The sequence below is a fragment of the Podarcis liolepis genome (assembly GCF_965112155.1).
Source record: "Podarcis liolepis genome assembly, chromosome: 2".
In the NCBI taxonomy this organism is placed as follows: domain Eukaryota; kingdom Metazoa; phylum Chordata; class Lepidosauria; order Squamata; family Lacertidae; genus Podarcis; species Podarcis liolepis.
Window position 1 is genome coordinate 55,338,370 of NC_139555.1, and position 20,688 is coordinate 55,359,057.

Consider the following 20,688-nt stretch of genomic DNA (forward strand, 5'->3'; position numbering starts at 1 on the left):
AGCTACCAATGCATGATTGGATGCCCTAAAGTCAGTTTGCCCAGTCCTCTGATGTCACTGGGACTTCAGGTGAATTTGGCCCACAAGACTACTGATAATGATCTGGCCCACAGAGCCAAAAGGGCTCCCCACCCCATTCATTGTACTATAACAAATGGGAGGTGGGACATAATTAAATAAATCAATTTAAACTGCAAAAAGGCATGGAAAGGGCAAAAATGGTGTGAAAAGAGCGGGAAGGCAGCTAGCAATCCTGGGAGCCTTTGCGCCAACCTTTGGGGACTGAGAGCCACCATCGCCACCATTCATGCCAGTCTGGTAAGTGCTTCTGGCTTTTTAAAAGGGTTTTAGAGGGTGTTGACAGGCTTTTTAGCTGGTGTTCCCCAATATATGCAATTTCACATATACACTCGGTGCCCGGGAAAATAACTGCCCTTCATCCAAGGATTACACAGTGGTTTATGGTATAAAAACACAAAAAAACATAATGTAATAACAAACAAAACAATACCCTACCACAGTTTAAAAGACCATAGATTTTTTACTTAGCCAAAGACCTGGGAGAAGAGGAATGTTTTTGCCTGCTGCCTGAATATATGCAACGAAGCCGCCAGGTGAGCCTCCCTGGGGAGAGCCACCACACAGAAAAGGCACCTGTAATGTTTAATAAAAGAAACACATAATGTGACATCATCGGATTCACCATTTTCCTACCCTCACTCAGATTCATTGAATGCGCGCTTGCAGGGAGAGAAGTGCTGACTACAATCATGCTGTTCGGTGCCATTTCTGTTACAGCCCAATACCCTAATATGAACTACAGTGGTACCTCGGGTTAAGTACTTAATTCGTACCAGAGGTCCGTCCTTAACCTGAAACTGTTCTTAACCTGAAGCACCACTTTAGCTAATGGGGCCTCCCTCTGCTGCTTCGCTGTCGCTGCACGATTTCTGTTCTCATCCTGAAGCAAAGTTATTAACCTGATGTACTATTTCTGGGTTAGCGGAGTCTGTAACCTGAAGTGTATGAAACCCGAGGTACTACTGTACATCAGAGACATGCCACGAAGATGTGTGTACTCATATACTGAACGTGCTAAGGAGAAGGGGGAGTGGTGAGGATCAGCAGCTTTCACCATATGTCTCTGTATACACGAAGGCCCCTTTGGAAAGATTGTCCTATCTGGTGAAACCTCAGTTGTCTAGGGCTACAACTGCCTTCTGCCCCTGTTGCAGCCCCAAACATCTGGAGGGCACCAGGATGGCGGAGGCTACTATGAAGCCTACGAAACCACAATATCAAGCAAATCATTACTAAGAAAATGTAATTTTTATGTGGAAGAAATTCACAGAGAACATACATGTTGTAGCAGCTGTGATGACAGTATACTTTCCACTGGGTGGGAAGCAAGCATATCAAGAGGGGGAAAACATCTCCTGGGTCTGTTGTTTCTCTGGCCTGCGATACGTTGTGATATCTTAGGGGTGCTGGAAAGGGTTTTCATTTTTTTTAAAAAAATGATATTTATTAAAAGTTTAACAATTACAAAAAAAGAGGGGGAAAAGAGACAATAAAAAGTTACAATACATCAAAAAAATAAAAAGCAGAATAAAAAACAATACAGCACAACAATAAAAAACAAACAAACAAAACTAAAAACATTTAAAACCCAAAAACATTTAAAAACACATCCAGTATTTCCATGTCTTTGTCTTTCATTTACTTGTTTCATCAACCTCCTCGCACCTCCCTTTTTTGTATTCTAATTCAATTTAGCTATTTCAGCAAATCCTTTCCATCTTTCTCAATTTTTGTTCTATAAATTACCTTAACCCAATCTGACCTTAAATTTTACACGTTAGCCCATTAACAATCCATTTTTACTTAATTCTTTATAACATTTCGCTGGAAAGGGTTTTCAGAGAGTGTCCGTTTAAACCAGATGTAACCACTCCTTAAAGCAGTGTTTCCCAACCACTGTTCCGTGGCACACTAGTGTGCCGCGAGATGTTGCCTGGTGTGCCGCGGGAAAAATTAAAAAATTCGAAAGATTTTTTTTTTTTAAAGTCAAATTTTCGATTGGGGCGCCGTCACTAGATGACCCCTGGGGTTCCCTCCCTCCCTCCCGCTCTGCGCCTCCCTCCTCCTCCGGGGAGGCCCTTCCTGGCTCTCGGCCAAGGCTTGGCGGCTGCCACTCACTCACTTGCTCACCCACCCGTCCCTCCATCCCTGCACCCGGCCTCTCCCCCTCCGTCCCCGGCGCGGGGGCTGCCGGGATCCGTAGTCCCCTCGCCCTTGGGCTCCGCGCCCGCGCGGGGTGCGCGAACTACGTTTCCCAGCGTGGCCTGGCGGGCCGGGCGTTTTGTTTGAAGCGCTCTTCTCCCAGCCATGGAATGAGCGCAGCGGCGGCGGCCGGGCGGGCAGGGGCTCTTCCGCGCAGACCCCGCGCAGCCTGTCTGCGTCCCCGCGGAGATCGGGCGGCAGGATGGAGCCCGGGGATCCCCGCGGAGGCGGAGCGGCGGAGGCTGCCCCCCAGGTAGGGCTGCGTCGGGGGGGGTTATTTTTGCAATGCTGCATCCGCGCCGGAGGGGACGCATCGGACCGCGGGGAGACCCCTTGGCGGGCGTGCAAGGCAATGCATGCGTGCAGGCGTTGCATGGAGTGCAGTGCAATGCAATGGCAACGCGGCGCCCTGCATGCATGCATGCAACTTCCACCGGCGCTCCGGACTTGGCAGGTGAGGGGGGTCCCCAGTGGGTGGCAGAGAGAGCCGGGAGGGCGAAGGGGAGCCGGGGGGGAGCAGCGCTGCTCCCCGAGCCGAGCCCGGGGGGAAACTTCGGCGTCGTTGCGCCGGGTGTTGGAAGCGGAGGCTGGCGGGGGCCCCTCACCTGCAAAACCTGGTCGCCTCTCATATATTTCCTGGTCATTGACCGTATTAAAGATATTTGATTTGATTTGATTTGCCTCTCATATATTTCGTGCATTGCATTCATCGCCCGCTTTCTCCTCCAAGGAGCTCCCGGGGGCGCGCGTGGTTCTCCCCGTGTTATCCTTGCAACAACAGCCCTGCGAGGTGGGTCAGGTGAGTGGCCCAAGGGAGCACCCAGGGATTGTCCTGGCCAGGTGGGGTGATTTGAACCCTGCTCTCTGCCCGGTCTTCGTCCTCATTTAGCCCCCACATGTGCATGACTGTGCATGACTGAGGTTTTCCCCCCTCGTCTTGGCTATGGTGTGAGTCTGTGCTGTTAATTAATGGGGTTCTGCCTTCGGAGAAGATGAGCCAGCCCTCAAGGAGGTGATTATGTAATTTGCTAGCAATTCATGTCCCTCCCGGCATGACGCTGCGCGCTGACGTCACGGGGCTGTAATGGTGGTGTGCCTCGAGATTTTTTTCATGAAACAAGTGTGCCTTTGCCCAAAAAAGGTTGGGAAACACTGCCTTAAAGAGACATAAATAGATGAGATATACACCCCGAGGCCTGACTCTTTGTGGCAATAAAGATTTCATCGCACATTATAGGGCAGATGGGTGTTAGTTCATTGAGAGTTCTGGCTTGTAGCATAGATTTGTTTAGTTACCATTTTTGACCTCTGCACCATCAATGGAACAAATGGCTTTCTGTGGGCTGATTCTCATGTTACTCCTTAAAGATATTAGCATAGTGTCATAGACTCAGAGGGCACACTCCGGTGTGAAGGTATGTGAGAACCGAGAGTGAGAAGTGCCAAGAGGCAAGCCTGTCTCTGACAGTTGTTGCAAGCATTAATAGTTTGGGCTTACTGCACATTTAATTATTTGCACAAGTGGTCTGTTCAGGTTTGCTCACATGAACAGGGGAATATGTTATAGCAGGGACGCCAGGGTGGTGCAACTCCCATCAGCTGCAACCAGCATAGTCAATATTCAGGAATGGTGAAATGCTTACTCCTAGGTAAGTGTGTACAATGGGTTGTACAATCGCCATCCTTGAAGACAAAAGCTGCATGCCTGTGTATACTTAAGCTCTGTTAGACTTAAGAACAAACATTTAAAGGATTAAGCTCTTAGGAACCAAAGGAAGCTGTTTTGCATCAAGTTAGATCATTGCTTGATTGAGCTCAGTATTGCCTACACTGACTGACAGAAGCTCCTTCTGGTTTCAGGCCATGGTCTTTCCCCATCCTTACAGGAGGGCCAGGGATTGATCCTGGGGCCTTCTGCATGCGCAAAATGTTCTCTGCCACTGATCTACTGTTCTGCAAGTAGCTGTGAGAAGTTCCCACATAGAGAGAGAACCACAGGATAAATGCTCCTTAAGTGCATATCTCCTTGGTAGTAAGCTACCATAATAACTATCCCTACATAGAAATGATTATCTTAGGGCAATTTGTGTTTACTTGGAACTTCTTCCTTTAGCTATAGGAAGATATAGGAAAGGGTTCATCAACTGGTAGCCAGGAGATAGACAGTTCCAATTGCACGGCATAAAGCGTCTCCTTCTGAATGTCAGAAGGAGCGACATTTGAGACTTCATTAGTTTCCTTGATTGGTATGTCCTGCGCCTGATAATTAGGTCTGAAGATCTGAACCTCCCCTGGCAGCCTTGGAGAAGTTGCTTGGGAACAGCAGCTTACCGGAAAGCAACATAAGCCTTTCAATATATAAATAGCTTGGGGGCAGCCCTTCTCTGACACGCTGTTGACCCCATTCTGCCAACTGTTTTCTCATCTCAGATAAATTGCTGATTTACATTATTAAACCAGTTCTCTTGATGCCTCCATCTGCATACTTGTCTAGGATTATTGTAGGTGATGGGTTTTTAAGGACATTTTTATTTTGATAACCTTGTGGTCAGTGTTATTCATCATCTGTGCGTTCAGCATAGAATCTGTTTCTGGAATCTCAAAAATCTAGGTGAACCTTATCAAAATAATTCCTTCTAACCCTCCCTGGCCCTTAGGACTAGCCAGCACTTTCTGTAATAAACATAAGTAAATAAAAAAACAACCCCATGCGTTCTTAGCCTTGCCAGTTTTCCCAAATGTTTATAACTGGAATAGATAATGCAGGTTAAACATTTGTGCCTATTTTTTTATTTACATGATTTATTCCAAGCACAGAACTTGGAGTTCCCAAGCAGGCATTTGATTTGCTTATTTCCACCTACCCCACCACATTGTTCAGGCCAGTTTAATTGTGATGAAAGACTGAATTTGGAGACTCACTTCTGCTGAGTTGGCATCATTAGGCACCTGCTGAGTCCCATGCCTCAGTAGGGGCCCACTGCCAATCCTGGGTGTCTCCTGTCCCCATGGTCCTCCCTACTTGCTGCTGTCACCTTGTCCATCTGCGCCCTCCAAGGGAACAGAGAGAGGAGGGGGGGAAAGCATCACTAACCTCATTCTGCCCTGTCCTCTCCCTTTGGGAGGTGTTGCCTGTGAAGCTCAGAGAAAGGCAAGTGAATGGGCACAGGCAAATTGCAATGGTGGTCGTGGCCTAGCATGGGTTTCCAGCACCCAGAGTTGAACAGAGGGGTGGGTGGGAGAGAAACAAAGAGAGTACACATGCACATTTAATTGCCTAACAGCATCCAGGTCACATAGGAGATTGCAGCCGCAAAGATAAGAAAAGAAGAGTCATTCTGTTGTCTGGAGAGGTCACTTTCTGGTTCGCATGGAGAAGCTGTTTTCAATGGAGCCCAGCGACAGAAGCTGTATTAAGGCAGTACTGAGTGTTGAAATTTTGCACCTGGGGCGACCTGCTCTGTGGTCCCCATGCTATGCCACTCAGTGGTGGCAAGAAGATGAAGGAGGGGGTCCCACTCAGGAAGCAGGGGGAGGGGACGATTAAGAGCCCCTCACCCAAAAGGCCTCCTGTTTCCAAATCTGCTTGTTGTTTCTACGCACTTGTTCATGAACACATATCTTTTATGTGTTCTGGTGAAAAAGCTAGTGTTGGGAAATTGGCCATACTGCTCTTGGAGTCTTTACATGAGACAACTGGGCACAAAAGTAGATGCATGGGCTTTGGTAGCCTTTGCTTACTTTTGTGAGGGGGTTGGGGTGGGGTGGAATCCAGCACTGACTGGTCTGACTTTTACTACTGGGAAAGTGAAAGATTCATGAAGGGTAAGTGGTTACACGCAAAGTAGTCATGTTCTTGCCTCAAGCGAGCTAGAGGTGGGCAGGAAAATACAGGAGGCAGAGAGAAAGTGAATCACAGTGCTTACTTATCCCGGGTGGAAATAGATTGGATGCTCTGAAGCCAAGCCTTTGGAGTTTTTTCTGCAACTGGCAGGTGCACCGTCATGACTTAGGTTTAGAGGCAGCGCTCCCCACCTCATACATTTTTGCGACCTGAAGTGAAGGATGAGATGGTTACTTCCACCAATTCCGCATATAAATGCCAACCAGACAGATACTTGACTCTTACTTGTGCCTTCCTCAGTACCTGAGAGCTACCTTAGAGAGGACAAGGTGGACCATGTGGCACACATAGCTCTGTTTGCTCTGTCTCGTTCCCCGTCCCTCCCAGTATCTGCTGTCTGAAAATGTCAGGCAAGCCAAAAAGGTGACTTTGGAGCAGTAACTCTTTCAGCCAAGCTTACCTCACAGGGTTTTATAAGGACAAAACGCAGGCACGGGAACCATATATGTATGATGTCTTGAGCTTTATTGGAGGAAAGGTGGCTTATGCATTCAGTAACAAATTGAAACAAAATAAGAATCCAAAGAACTGAAGGGTTTACCAAGAAAGATATGAAGAAAACTCTGATTTAAGAGCTGATACTATTTAACACAGTATCATTCCAGGCAGACTGTGCCAAAGTCAGTAAACATCAAGTGCCAGGGAATGCTATAGCCGTTCCTCATCCTTTCTTCCCATGGTGCCTAAGCACAGTGGAAAGCTGGGTGGATTCTTATCAGAGCAGCTGGGTATTTGGAACTGTTATACCAACAAACCTGTCCTTCAGCTTCACCTCGAGCACCCTCTGCTGGAGAGCTGTTCATTTTCTGTCAATCAACCGAAGCCCATGCTTCTTTTTGGAATGATACAGTCTCAGCATTCTGTCTTCTGCCACTTCTCAGCTGGCCTTTGTGCTTAGAAACATTATTTCACTAAAGCTGTTTGCTGTGTCTGTTTAGCTCAGTGCCTATCCAACCTTTTCTGATCCACAAACAATGTGATGGCAAGCTGGCTATGCATATGGTGGGAATACCATGCTGTATTTATGAAGTGAAATAAAGAACTCATTCAGATATGCATGTTTATTGCTTGAAGAATGCAATATTGAGTGATGACCTGCATGTGTGAATGAGCAATCACGGATCAGACAAAGCTGTTGTATCACCTGACCTCACTCAAGTGGCCAATAGCCAGGTGCAAAATATGAATTTCAAATGCCATAATCAGGTCATCTAGAAGTGCCATGTATTGTTGTTTTAAGCACTGATCATAAGGGAAGAAACTCTTAGGGCCAGTTTTCCGTGTTTACTAACATCAGATGCAAAATGTACTCAAATTAACATATCAAACCATATTCAAACACAAACTGAAGTGGTGGAAAATCATGAAACACGTACATTTTAAATAAATGGGCAGGTTTCACTGCAAAACACACAGGAGCAGCAATCAAGTTTAATTTCCATGTGAAATCCAGCCATTTAAATGTTCATGAGCCATTCACAGTTGATGGTGCTCACTGTGCATATATATCTTACCAGTTAAAAATGGGTCCCTTTTACATTTGAAGTGTGACTTGTCCCTTAAATGCTGTGGGAAGGGCAGGGGTATGAATCAAGTCAGTTAGGGATGGGGAGACCCAGCTTTCAGAAATACATATACGCAATTTTAGTCACCAGGAGTTTGCCACATCATTTGGTATATCTGGCTCCTTGACAAAACCCTCTTGATTGTGACCTTTTGCTGGGATTAAGATAAGTAGGCATGGCACACTGGAGCAGTGTAATATTTTGAGTCTACTTTATATATATATGAAATAGCTTGAGTTTGGCACATACAGACATTTCCGTTGCTATAGTATACTGAAGGAAGAACATACTGGGTTTCTTAGTTAAATTGATAGTCAACTCTGAAACATAGCTGTCAATGTTTCCCTTTTTTTAAGGGAAATTTCCTTATTCCGAACAGGATTCCTCTCAAGAAAAGGGAAATGTTGACAGCTATGCTCTGAAATATCCCTGATGAGTCTCCCAGGATCCAGTTTTACAACCTCTCAAATGTTCCAGATTCCCCTCAAATAATCTAAAGGCTCATGGAGACAATTCTACAATTGTACAATGCAAGGTTCGGGAGAACTTGGGTTTCTTTAGGAAGAGGGCATATTGCACTGGAGAGAGACAGAAGGGCAATTGAATGTGATCATATTGGCCACCATAAAAGAAGACATCTGTGGTTTTAAGTTCACATAGCTTCACACATGTAGCTTAACATGTATCTTTCTTTCCACTAGCAAGTAGAAACTTATGGGCTTGCTGCATATTCCATGCAAACATAAATAGATCCCCTTTTAAAAGGGGGAAAAATACTTTGAGGGAAGATTCTAAACAGAAAAAGGGCACAGGAAGAGTACTTAATATTTTCCTTACTATTTCTGTTTTTGTTTTTATCATTATGACACCCCTCTGTGTGTTTGTGCAGGGTAGCTTGGGTATGAGGGAATAGAGCACTGTATGTAGTCATGGGAGCAGATTTCTATTCCCAGTAAAGTTTCTTTCACAACTGAAAAAAGTGCATCTATTCACAGGTTTCAATTACAAAAGCACCCAGACTATTTTATTTTTATTTTATTTTTTTGCAAAAAGGCCTGGGCTAAAAGTACTGGCGACTCAAGCTTATAATTTTGTCCGGTGTTATAGCACTGAAAACCCTTCATTTACTCCTTTGCTTTTGTGTGGGATTTTTTTGTGCTTTGTTTTGTTTTTGTCAATAGGATCAGGGAAGACCAAGAGGGTCACTTAGGCATCTAGAGGGAGGAAGCAAAACCACCAGCATGCTTTAAAGCAGAGTGGCTCTCAGGTACTGTGGAGGATATAAGTGATATTCCACTATCTGTCCAATTGCCTTCTGTATGTAGAATTGGGTGTGTGTGTATACAGTCTTGTCCTTTGCCTCAAACAGCAAAATGTCTTGGGTTGGCCCTGCCTCTAAGCCTGGCCCTAGCCATTAGGTGCGCCTGCTGGTTACAGTGAAAACCAGCACATTTTTTCTGGGGGTATTCAAAGGTATGCAGTACCAGACCCCCCCTTTTTTTTCTAAATCTGTGTCAGAAATGGACTCCAGGGCTGGATGCTGCATTAGTTTGGCTTTGCCTCTCAAGGTGGTGTTCAGGGAAAACCGGTTGTTTTCAGTTGCCTAAATCTGGACTATTACACAAATAGTGTCATCTCTCGGGTTGTTTTTATGGTGGCTTTATGCTGCTTTTTGTCCTGGTCTGTTTCTGTTTTTCTCTTTGTGCTTCTTTTTTGGAATCAATTGGTTTTTGTGGCATTAATGCCATAAACTGACATAGCGGACTTTATCATAAAGAAATGCCATAAATAAACGAAACATAACGCCTTCTTCTTGGATGGAGCCTATATGTCCACGCAAGACAGCAAAATCCACAAGACGGAGCATGTCCCATATTACGTCAACTCCTGGGGTCAGCGGACAGGGCCTAGCTGTGAGTGTCCGGCCTGCTGACCACAAACAACTGGCCATTTATATTTTCGGACCCCAAAGACACAAATAAAGAGACAGAGGAAAAGGGACAGAATGGTGTCTATAAATGGCATGGTGAAATAAACGTATTAAAGGCCTCGCCTTGGTCCAGGGGAGATTGGTCTGTTTTTCTGAAATACAGAGGAGGAAATGGCTAACTACCTCTGTAGGAGGTGGTTCGGGACAGGATCTTTCTGCTAAGGAAGCCACACCTGCAGCAAGACACCAAACAAACCTCAGCAGTATTGTTTTTGTGGTCTGACATTTAGGCCTGTGTCATACAGGAAAAAAAAATGAGGAGGTGGAGAAGGGGAAGGTGGGGTGAATATCTGGCCCCATTTAACCTCACAAGGTTGTCAATAAGGAATAAAATATTTTGTTTTTCTACAATGGTTTTTGTTCAAAAATATCAGCCTTTCTCAATGGTTAAACCTGGATCTCAAAAGGTATCCAAATCACTTTGACACAGCTTCCGTGTGGCATTTGCTGTATCATTAAAAAAAAAAAAACCAGCAAGAGAAAGTTATTATGCATTATTCTCCTACCAAAGTAGTAAAGAGAAGAGGAGGAGGAGGAGGAGGAGTTTGGATTTGATATCCTGCTTTATCACTACCTGACGGAGTCTCAATGCGGTTAACATTCTCCTTTCCCTTCCTCCACCACAACAAACACTCTGAGGTGAGTGAGGCTGAGAGACTTCAGAGAAGTGTGACTGGCCCAAGGTCACCCAGCAGCTGCATGTGGAAGAGCGGAGACACGAACCCGGTTCACCAGATTACAAGACTACCGCTCTTAACCACTACACCACACTGGCTGGGGAAAGCTGGGAAGATCAGTGAATCTCAACACAAGCAGCTGAAGTCCTAGCCAAACTCTATTCAGTGATGTGAGGCAACTTGAGGCTGTGTTCTGTAAACTGATATTACCACACCTCAGCGGCGGCAATCCCCTCAGGTGAATTCATAGGATAAGCAAGATGTGTTAATTATTTTTACATTGATTGGGGTTGGGTGGGATCATTTTGCGACTGTGGTTGAAGATACCCTGGACACTTTACAGGGGAGATACAATACAAGGGTACCACATTGCAAAGACAGGAGAGGCACAGAAGTGGCATGGAGAACAAGGGATGAATGTGAGCAAATAATACAGCCATGAATACTTGGGTGTTGTTTCAGTAGTGGTTGGTTGAGGTTGTGGGATGGTTGAAACCAATTATTTGGTTTCTTCCCCACCCTTTCTCCAAAGAACTCAGCATGGCATATATTGTGTGTCTCCTCACAACACCCTGCAAATCTAAGGGATAGTGATGAGCCTAAGGTCACAATCACTCACTTTTCTTTCTCCCCAGTTTAAGTCCAGCCTTCTAAGCACTATCTCTTTGAGCTGGCTTAAGCTGTCTCCTTTGAGTGTCAACATTTCTGAATTTTCTTTAGAACGATCAAAAGTGACCAATAACAATCCAAGTGACACCTTTTTCATGTTCTCAGGTGCAGAAGCTGTAGTGTGTGTGTTTGTGAGTGGGTGTTAGAAGAATGGGGTGATTAATTTTGTTGTGGTGTATGGCCTCTGCCTGCATGCTTGATGCCTTCTGTTGACCACGATGACTAATGACACTTTCCATTTTAAACCAAAGAGACTCAAGCAAAGATTATATTGTTTGATGTGGACACATGATTACTCAGAAAACAGTGAAACGAAGCCAACATTCTTTTGCCTCTGCTTAATAAGCCGTAATTTATTTTTCTTCTGGAGTCTACAGATAATGTAAACTTCTCTCCACTAGAACTACTAAATGTTCCCAGTTACTGTATCATGATTAAGTTACTCACCAAACACGAACACCACAGAGACCAGTCGGCCTGCCTCAGGATTTCTTTTCGTTGTCCACGTGGAAGGAAATGGTCAGGCAACTTTATGGTTACGCCCCACTGATGCATACTGACAGAACTCTGAAGCAAAAGGTGCAGATGGGTCTGATGTTTTCTCTTGATCAACAAATGAATCAATGGATTCATATGACGGTTGCTAGTTCAGCAGGTTGATTGTGAGAACCTTACCTGTAAAATGCTAAACTCCAGCAGACAATTTCTTTCTGGGACACCATTGTCACCAGGTGAGCAAATATTTTTTCATGATTTGTGGGATAGATTCTTTGGTTTGATTCCACAGAAGGAGTTCATAGTGGATGAAATACTCATAACATGTTTTCACCTAACAAAGGCTAAGAACATTTTAGTTAACTCCTAATACAGAAACTAGTTCTCAGTGATCATTTACACAGCATGAATTACCTGTACAGATTTGCATCTTTTTATAGCAGAGATGAAGAGAAGCACATGGAATTAACTGCTCTCTTGACTGCACTCTATTAAGGTAGCATTAGGAACAAAGGAAGGAATAAGATAGGGATATATGAATTATTCCTGAAGCATACAGATGTGCAAACTGTTTCAAAGTACTTTTGCTTAGCTCTAAATCAGGGATGGCTAACCCTGTGGATTCCGACTCCCATCAGCCCTAGTCAGCCAGGGATTATGGGAGTTGTAGTTAAACAATATCTGGAGGGACACAAATTCATCAATTCCTGTTCTAAATAGGCAGGGATACACACACACACACATATATACATATACATATACATATACATATACATATACATATCCCTGCCTATTTAGAACAGAAATATATATACCAGTATATATAGAGAGAGGGAGGTCATGGGGGTCAGACTGGATAATACATATGGATCCCTTCTAAACCTGTGATCCTGTATATGTGAGGCTAGAGTCCCTGAGAGAAACCTTGCTTGTGAGAGTGAAGTTTGGCTGATGCTGGAAGCTGGAGGACAAATGCATCTCTGCTCTGACCTGGTCCCAAAGCTGTGACTTGAGGCTTCCCTGGAACCCTAATGGGGAAGCAAGGTCTGTTGGGATGGTGATGCTTTGAGGCTCTACATGATCTGTTCAAATTGTATAGAAGTGTAACTAATGTGCATGCACTCTTATTTTCCAGTATAGATGGATTTTAGGACAGGAGCAGCAGATATTCTGAAACTCCTGTCTACCATAGCAGAAAAATGTCTCATTCTCATTTTTGCAATCTTGTTTATCTTCCATGGGATAAAATTCTAACAATATAAAATTTTATAATGTTTTCTTTAAGACTGATACAATGGTAGGTTTCAAGGGCGGAAACACTTTCCCTTTCCTCCCTTTTATTTATTTCCAGTATGCTATTCTGGTTCCAATAATAGAGAATACATTTTAGGCAACAATTCCTTTGTAATCTTAAAGCTTCTGTAATTGTTTTGAACTTAGATACTTTTTTTAAAAGGAGTGTTTCGTAAGATGGTTATTATAAAAATCCCTTCACTGGAAATACATTGGTCATTTTTGTTATCTATGTTGGCAATGCTAGAAAAGCAGCTTGCTTTAGGCAGAGAAAACAAGAAGTATGTTTTTAACGCAAAACATTTCTCCTCTGTATAGATGTCAGAACTGTCTCTCTGCAATGAACAATTTTCTTATTTGAATATGGATGCAAAAGTAATTCAGAACATAAGGAGAACCCGGCTGGATCAGGCCACAAGCCCATCTCATCCAGCACCCTGTTCTCACAGTGGCCAACCTGATGCCTGTGGGACACAGCTGCCAACCTTCCCTTTTTTTTGTGGGAAATTCCCTTATTCCAGTGCCTTTTCCCGCTGCTTCCTGCTGCTATCCCAGATTGTTAGATATCCCATAGACTGTCCCCAGGACAGGTGAGGCTGCTGATTCCTTATTTTCGAGGCTGCTGATCTCTTATTTTCAAATCTGAACGTTGACAGCTATGCTGCGGGAAGCCTGGAAGCTGGACATGGGTGCAGCAGCACTCGGTATTCAGACGCTTGATGACTCTGACAGTGGAGGTAGACCATAGGCATTGTGACTAGTAATAATAATAATATAATAATAATAATAAATTATTATTTCTACCCTGCCCATCTGGCTGGATTTCCCCAGCCACTCTGGGCAGCTTTCAACAGAACATTAAAAACAGAACAAAACATAAAACATTAAAAGCTTCCCTAATCAGGGCTGTCTTCAGATGTCTTCTAAAAGTCGGATAGCTGTTTATTTCCTTGACATCTGGTGGAAAGGCATTCCACAGGGCGGGTGCCACTACCGAGAAGGACCTCTGCCTGGTTCCCTGTAGCTTCACTTTTCGCAGTGAGGGAACCACTAGTAGCCACTGATAGCCTTATCCTCCATGAATTTGTCTCATCCTCTTTTAAAGCCCTCCTGATGTAGAGCTTTATCCCCCTCCCCACACTTCTTCCTGATGTAACTCTTCCCTCATCCCTTCCTCCCTGACTGAGGGAAGATGTCGTTTTGTGGTTTGCCTCAGGTGCCAAAACGTCTTTGGTCAGCCTTGCCCATTGCATCTCTTGCAGAGGACCCAACTCCTAGGGGCAGTGGGGGCTTCGGCCCACACAATAAGATATTTGAGGGGGCCGGGACCCCACAAAGTTGATGGGCATTCCTATTCAAATGGTGTGTGCGCATTGCGTCATGTGATTGATTATGTGGGGCGGGGCTTACCTGGGCCCCCACAATATTTTATTCAAGTTGGCACCCCTGATCTCTTGCCTTGCTCATGTACTGAGCCCATGCTGCTAGGAGCCTGAATAAAGTTCTCTTCCTTACTTGCAATTCATAGTGTTTTGGGGCAGAAGTGCGACAGGTTGCTGAAACATGGCTTTCTCTTCTAAGTTCATGAAGAGGACATTTCATATATATAATATAGTGTGTTATGATGCACTTAATTTAGTTTGGAATTATAAATAGGTAAGGGGATGTTTCTGGTACTGGGATTTTGCATTTGTGATGGTTTGATTTTTGTGATAGCTGTGAGATATGAATGATATCCATTGTTATCCAAGACACAGTCAGAGCAGAGCTGTTAAAATCAATGAACTGGAGTTGCTTATGTCGACAGATTTCAAAGGGTCACATGCTATGTGAAGAAATACTTTCTTTTGTCTGTCCAGAATCTTTCAAAATTCAGCTTCATCGAGTTTTCATATTATGAGGGGGCGGGTAATCCCTCTCTACCAGCTTTCTCCGTATCTCACATAATTTGAAACACCTCTATCATGCCCCTTCTTTCTTGCCTTTCTTTGTAAACGAAAAAGCCTCAAATATTGTCACTTTTCCTCTGACGGGAGATGCTCCAGCCCTTGAAAAAGTTGCACATTTCCTCAAATTGCATCTGAGATGATAATAAATAGTAGAAGACACTGCAATGAAGTTTTTAATTCCCCCCCCCCCCCAATAAAAATATAACTTTGGTATTTTCTTAAATCCAAGTGGTGCAATGATGAGCTTGCTCAGAATTATTTTCTGTCCTCAAAGCCAGATGTGGCAAAATCAAAATTTAACTCCAAGGCCTATGACACTTTTCTTCATTAGGGAGGCCATGGCCTCAGCACAGGGATGGGGAACTTGTGACCCTCCAGACATTGCTATTCTACACCTCCAATCACCCTTGGACATGAGCCAAACTGGCTGCTGGGGTTGATATTGAGTCCTGCAATATCTGAAGGGCAGCACTTAAGTAAGTAGGAGGTTTTTTCAAGGGAAGAGAGTGCAGCCACACCAAACGTATCCACGAGGTGTCACTCTTGCAAGCCAATTTTCGGTTGTATTCAAGGGACATGCCAAAACTAAGGGAACCAGTTGTAGGTAAATACTGTGAAGCTGAATTCAAATAACACATGAAACTGGCTCGCCAAGTTGTTGCAAAGATATCACCAAACAGGCAGAAAGCCCATTTATTTTTCAATTATACTTAGGTTCATTTTTGTTGCCCCTAACTCCACCCCAAGAGGGGCTAAGCATCACAACATAAACTAAATAGGCACAAAGATAAAAAGCTCCATTTTCAGCTGGAAGGTGAAGGTGGTTTTATGTTCTTACTGACAACTATTTTACTACAAAGAAAGCCATTGGGTGTGTAGCCGGGCACTATAGAGAGATGTTGCGATAGGGTAATTCCATGTCAGATGATCCAGGGACTTTTATCTTACTATTTTATATTGCTTTCATCTTCAGTGTAAGAGAAGGTCCCAGATCTCAGTTTTTAATTTTTTATCTCATCCAGTTTTTGAGTTATGAAGGTTTGAAATTTCAAAAAATTGACAGTTTTGCCCTTGACAGACTACACAAAAACCTTAAAAGCTCAGACCAGAATTAATATATTTCAATACTAAAAAAAACCCCAATCTCTTCAGAACTTCATGGGCTCTAATATGATATGGCACATGATGGACTTACTTTAAATCTTAAAGTTAATTTACTTTTTTTTTAAATGCAGTGATTAAAAAATAATAATATGCTTTAAAAATTCCCCAAAAATGTATTGATTATTTCATATTTCTAAGAGCTTCCTGCAATTTTTCATTTTGGGATATCAATGGGATCACTTTAAAAAAAAAAAAATATGTACATAAATGTTGACCTTATTGGGTTCTATTTAGGATGAATGGATCTTCCTGGGGTAAAATATAACAGAATAAACAAGACTTCAAACCATAATATCAGTTACTTGAAGTGTTTCCTCAAAATGTTATTCAATTAAAGGGTTTCTGAAAAGCTAGTCGGGCTTTTCTTTTAACCAAGTAGTAGTGCCACTACTGATTGCAGCTGCTATTTACATTTTCTAAAAGTGTTTAATTCACTTCACATCTGGTTTGGGCCCAAGGCAAGGGAGAGAGTTAACTTGGACTCTCTAGTGGCCAACCATGTATTTTGTACAAATCATACAAAATATAAATAAAACATGTTCTGTTTACAAACAAAACACTTACCGTATTTTTTGCTCTATAAGACTCACTTTTTCCCTCCTAAAAAGTAAGGGGAAATGTGTGTGCGTCTTTTGGAGCGAATGCAGACTGCGCAGCTATCCCAGAAGCCAGAACAGCAAGAGGGATTGCTGCTTTCACTGCACAGCGATCCCTCTTGCTGTTCTGGCTTCTAAGATTCAGAATATTTTTTTTCTTGTTTTCCTCCTCCAAAAACTAGGTGCGTCTTGTGGTCTGGTGCGTCTTATAGAGCGAAAAATACGGTAAATAGCTACCTTTCTCCTGGTAGGGATGGGAGCATGGATGTAGCCAGGATTTTTGTTAGGGGGGCAGGCTTTGGTTAGGGGCAGAACCTCTGATTTGTATTGATTTGTATTGAGTTTTAGTTATGGGGGGCAGCTGCCCCCCTGCCCCCCCCCCAGCTACACCTATGGGCAGGCCCACAGGAAGGAAACGAGGTCAGAAGGGGGTCACAGTTGGAAAAAGGTTGGGAAACACTGATCTAGAAGAAGCAAGTTAGGTGGAAGGAGAGGAAACGAATAGACAAATATGGGGAAGAAACCCAGACAAGCCTCCCAAACAGGCACTACAATATATTTAAAGCACATGAAATAATTTGCTGTTAAAGCATATAGACAAAATTTTCTCCCCGCCCCTAGCTTGTTCTTCCAGCCCACTAGATTTACAATGTACTTTTCATTTCTGTCTGATGTGTTCTCTTGATGCAGAATGATGAGTACAAAGAAATCCATCAGATTTTATGATCCCTTTGTATTAAATATTGATAACCTGACAGAATGTCTGAGGCAGCTCTCTGCTTGGCAGGAGGAATCGCTCAGCCACATAAACCAAGGAGTCTGTGCATAAGCAATTACTTAAATGTTACTGTAACGGGCAGGATAGACACAAAAGTATTGTTTTTACAAGACAACTGAAAGTGGGGGAGAGTGAGGGGGTGGTGTTGTTTTTAAGGAAGAACAAGAAAAATATTTCTTTAAAAGTTCCCTCAGGTTTATACCTCACCCCCCCTCCAAAAGAAGATTAAAAACAGATGAAGAGTGAAATACAGTGTAGATAAAGATGAGGAAACAAGTCTCAGTGGTTTTTAAAATACTATTTATTTATTTAACTAACAAACAAGAAAAACACATATTTAAATCCACAGTACAGTGGTACCTTGGGTTAAGAACTTAATTCGTTCCAGAGGTCCGTTCTTAACCTGAAACTGTTCTTAACCTGAAGCACCACTTTAGCTAATGGGGCCTCCTGCTGCCGCTGCACCGCCACCACACGATTTCTGTTTTCATCCTGAAGCAAAGTTCTTAACCCGAGGTAATATTTCTGGGTTAGCGGAGTCTGTAACCTGAAGCGTATGTAACCCGTGGTACCACTGTACAGCATGTTGAGATGGTTACAAATAATCCACTTGTGTAATAAATTATAGTCGTGTAATTTAAATAATCAAACAACAAAGGACTGAAATTAAATTTGGGATCAGATCCAAAGTATGCTGTTTGCTCTGATTGAGTGCTAAAGAGTGGTTCTCCCCAGTGTGGAGAAGCCCTAAGTCTGCACATTAATTCAGCTATGCCTTCTACAAGGGGTCTTCTTTGTAACCTGACAAGTTCTGCCTCGAGGTTCAGTCTTATTCAGGTAGCCACATCCAGGGCCAGAAACCTCCAATAAAGTCTGAAAATATCAAGAGCTCTCCTTGTGGGAATTGACTAGGGCTTTCCTGCAAAGGTCCTGAATAACCTGAAAGAAAGAGAGAGAGAAACAGAAGCAGGGAAATGGGAACAGGAGTCAAAGGTACAGGGGCCAGCTCAGAAAAAGATGTCATACTCCAGTCTGTATCCATGAGGTAGAGGCAAACTTTGAAATACCATATTTTTTGCTCTATAAGACTCACTTTTCCCCTCCTAAAAAGTAAGGGGAAATGTGTGTGTGTCTTATGGAGCGAATGTACGCTGCACAGCTATCCCAGAAGCCAGAACATCAAGAGAGATTGCTGCTTTCACTGCACAGCGATCCCTCTTGATGTTCTGGCTTCTGAGATTCAGAATATTTTTTTCCTTGTTTTTCTCCTCCAAAAACTAGGGGCGGCTTGTGGTCTGGTGCATTTTATAGAGCGAAAAATACAGTAAGTTATGTGGATCAGGCTGGTGAGTGTCAGACCTAAGAGAATGAACATTTTGGGGACAGGTGCCTAGTTATAGGACGGAGACTTCCTGACTGGCCTGGGCTCAGAAACAAAGGATTATCATGCGAAGGACATTTATCATGTGAAGGATTATCACGTGAAAGACATTGCCATGGAAGGCAATGAATTAGTCAGTCAGGAAAAGGTGGAGGACTTTTGCAGAAAATGTAAATTTTGGTTTAATCTAATTACCTGGGGTTGATAGAAGTTGCTTGATAGAAACTGCTCCTTGATAACTGTCAATACTGTAATTAATTAATGCTAAATAAGGATTTCCATTTGCATTAGTTATGGCAGAGATTCCGGGGGACCAGGCCTGCATTTACATAGTTCATTATGCATATCAGTCACCATAGGGAAATTCTCTTATCTTTTTGGCTGGAAGACCTCAGCTTCTCTTGATGGGGGTATACCCAAGTCTAATTACCTCTAAATACACAGTATTGACTCCTGTGCAAGGGCATCACACTCATTGCTTGAAGCAAGGAGAAAACAAGCGCATCATTTCAGGGCATGTAGAGAGTTCCCCAAAGGCACACCCTTCCATTTCTCCCAAGACAAAGGGGTGCCAACCAACCAAGGAGAGTTCCAGTGAAACTGAGCTACTGAAGGCTACTGAGCTCAGTGCAAATTATTTCCAGGTAAACATTGCGCTGAATGCCTACCTACAAATGAGACAGTCCACAATGGTTCATTGATGTCTGTTTTTAAACTTTTTATATGGCTTTATGGCGTGTTTTATGTATCATTGCTGTAAAGCACCTGGATGGCTTTTCTTTTTTCTTTTAATGATATAACAGTATGTAATTATTTTTCAAATAAATAAATAAAACTGAAACTGGGTGCAAGTGACTACTCCTTCCCAAATTGCCTGAGATGCCTACGCTTTTGTGCTGCCATTCATTACTTCCCTGGCCAAGCCAAGGCCAAAAGCCTTTCCTTACAGGGTGTCTTAGTCTGGATTATTCCCCCTTTGCTGCAAAGCGCTGAAGGGAGATGTCATCTTGGACGAAGCCTCCTGGCCCTCTCCAAGCTTTTTAATCATTAAGCGGGTTAGGCCTCTAACCAGAAAAATCAGGCCCCTTATGTTGTCTTTGGTTTGTCTCCTCTCCCTCTTGCGTGCGCGTGCACACACACACACACTTTCATTCCCGTAAAACCCAACCTCTCCCTGCCAAAAGTATAATAGCGAGCCCATGAGGAGAGCTGTGTGCAGAATACCAACGACACGGTCATAAAAGTATGAGAACAGCGTTCACGTCTAGCACAGCGGGACAATGGGGGTGGAAAATAGTATTCATTCAACTTCTCTTGTGGAGTCAAAGGCTGCTGGCAAGCAAGGATGGGTTCTAAAAATAGTGCCGAATCTTAAAAGGAGAGAAGCAACGTGGAATTAACTAAATCATTTCCAAATGTCCCATAGAGCTGTTCTGCTAAAACAATCTGGAGAAGCACTTGGGTCCTTAGACCACTGTATATATAGAAAGGAAGCATCATGGTCAAGCCCTCCCTGTTTTAACAAATAAAATGAATGGGTCTGAGTTGGTTTTCTATTTTATTTGTACTAGACGATGGCATATTAGCGAAGAGGCTGCAAGGTGCTTGGAGAGACACCTCCTAGGGTATCTTCTATGACCTGCAGTCAGTAGACCGTCTGCTTTGACACAAGAGTTTAAATGGGTCATACAAGAGCTGGAACTGGACTTGTCAATATCTGTCCTACTTTTTGTTTTATATTGTTGTGTCTCTCCATTCAGCAGAGGTCCCTAAGATCAGGCGGTTCGGGACAGAAAGAAAAAAAAATAAAAAGAAACTAAACAGTTTTGCTACTCAGTTGAATTGTGGGCTTTCGGCTAGATAGCTGCCTCCAGCCCAGCAGTATAAGAGGGAATCTCATCCACTGGGTGAGGAGGAGACTCAAACCCAGTGTTGGCTGCAGCG

General features: G+C 43.4%; 1 protein-coding gene across 3 annotated transcripts in view; it reads left to right on the plus strand.

The window, feature by feature from the left end:
* FGF1 (fibroblast growth factor 1) overlaps positions 1–20,688 on the plus strand; it is a 51,858-nt gene that overhangs the window by 17,840 nt on the left and 13,330 nt on the right. The window lies entirely within an intron of this gene.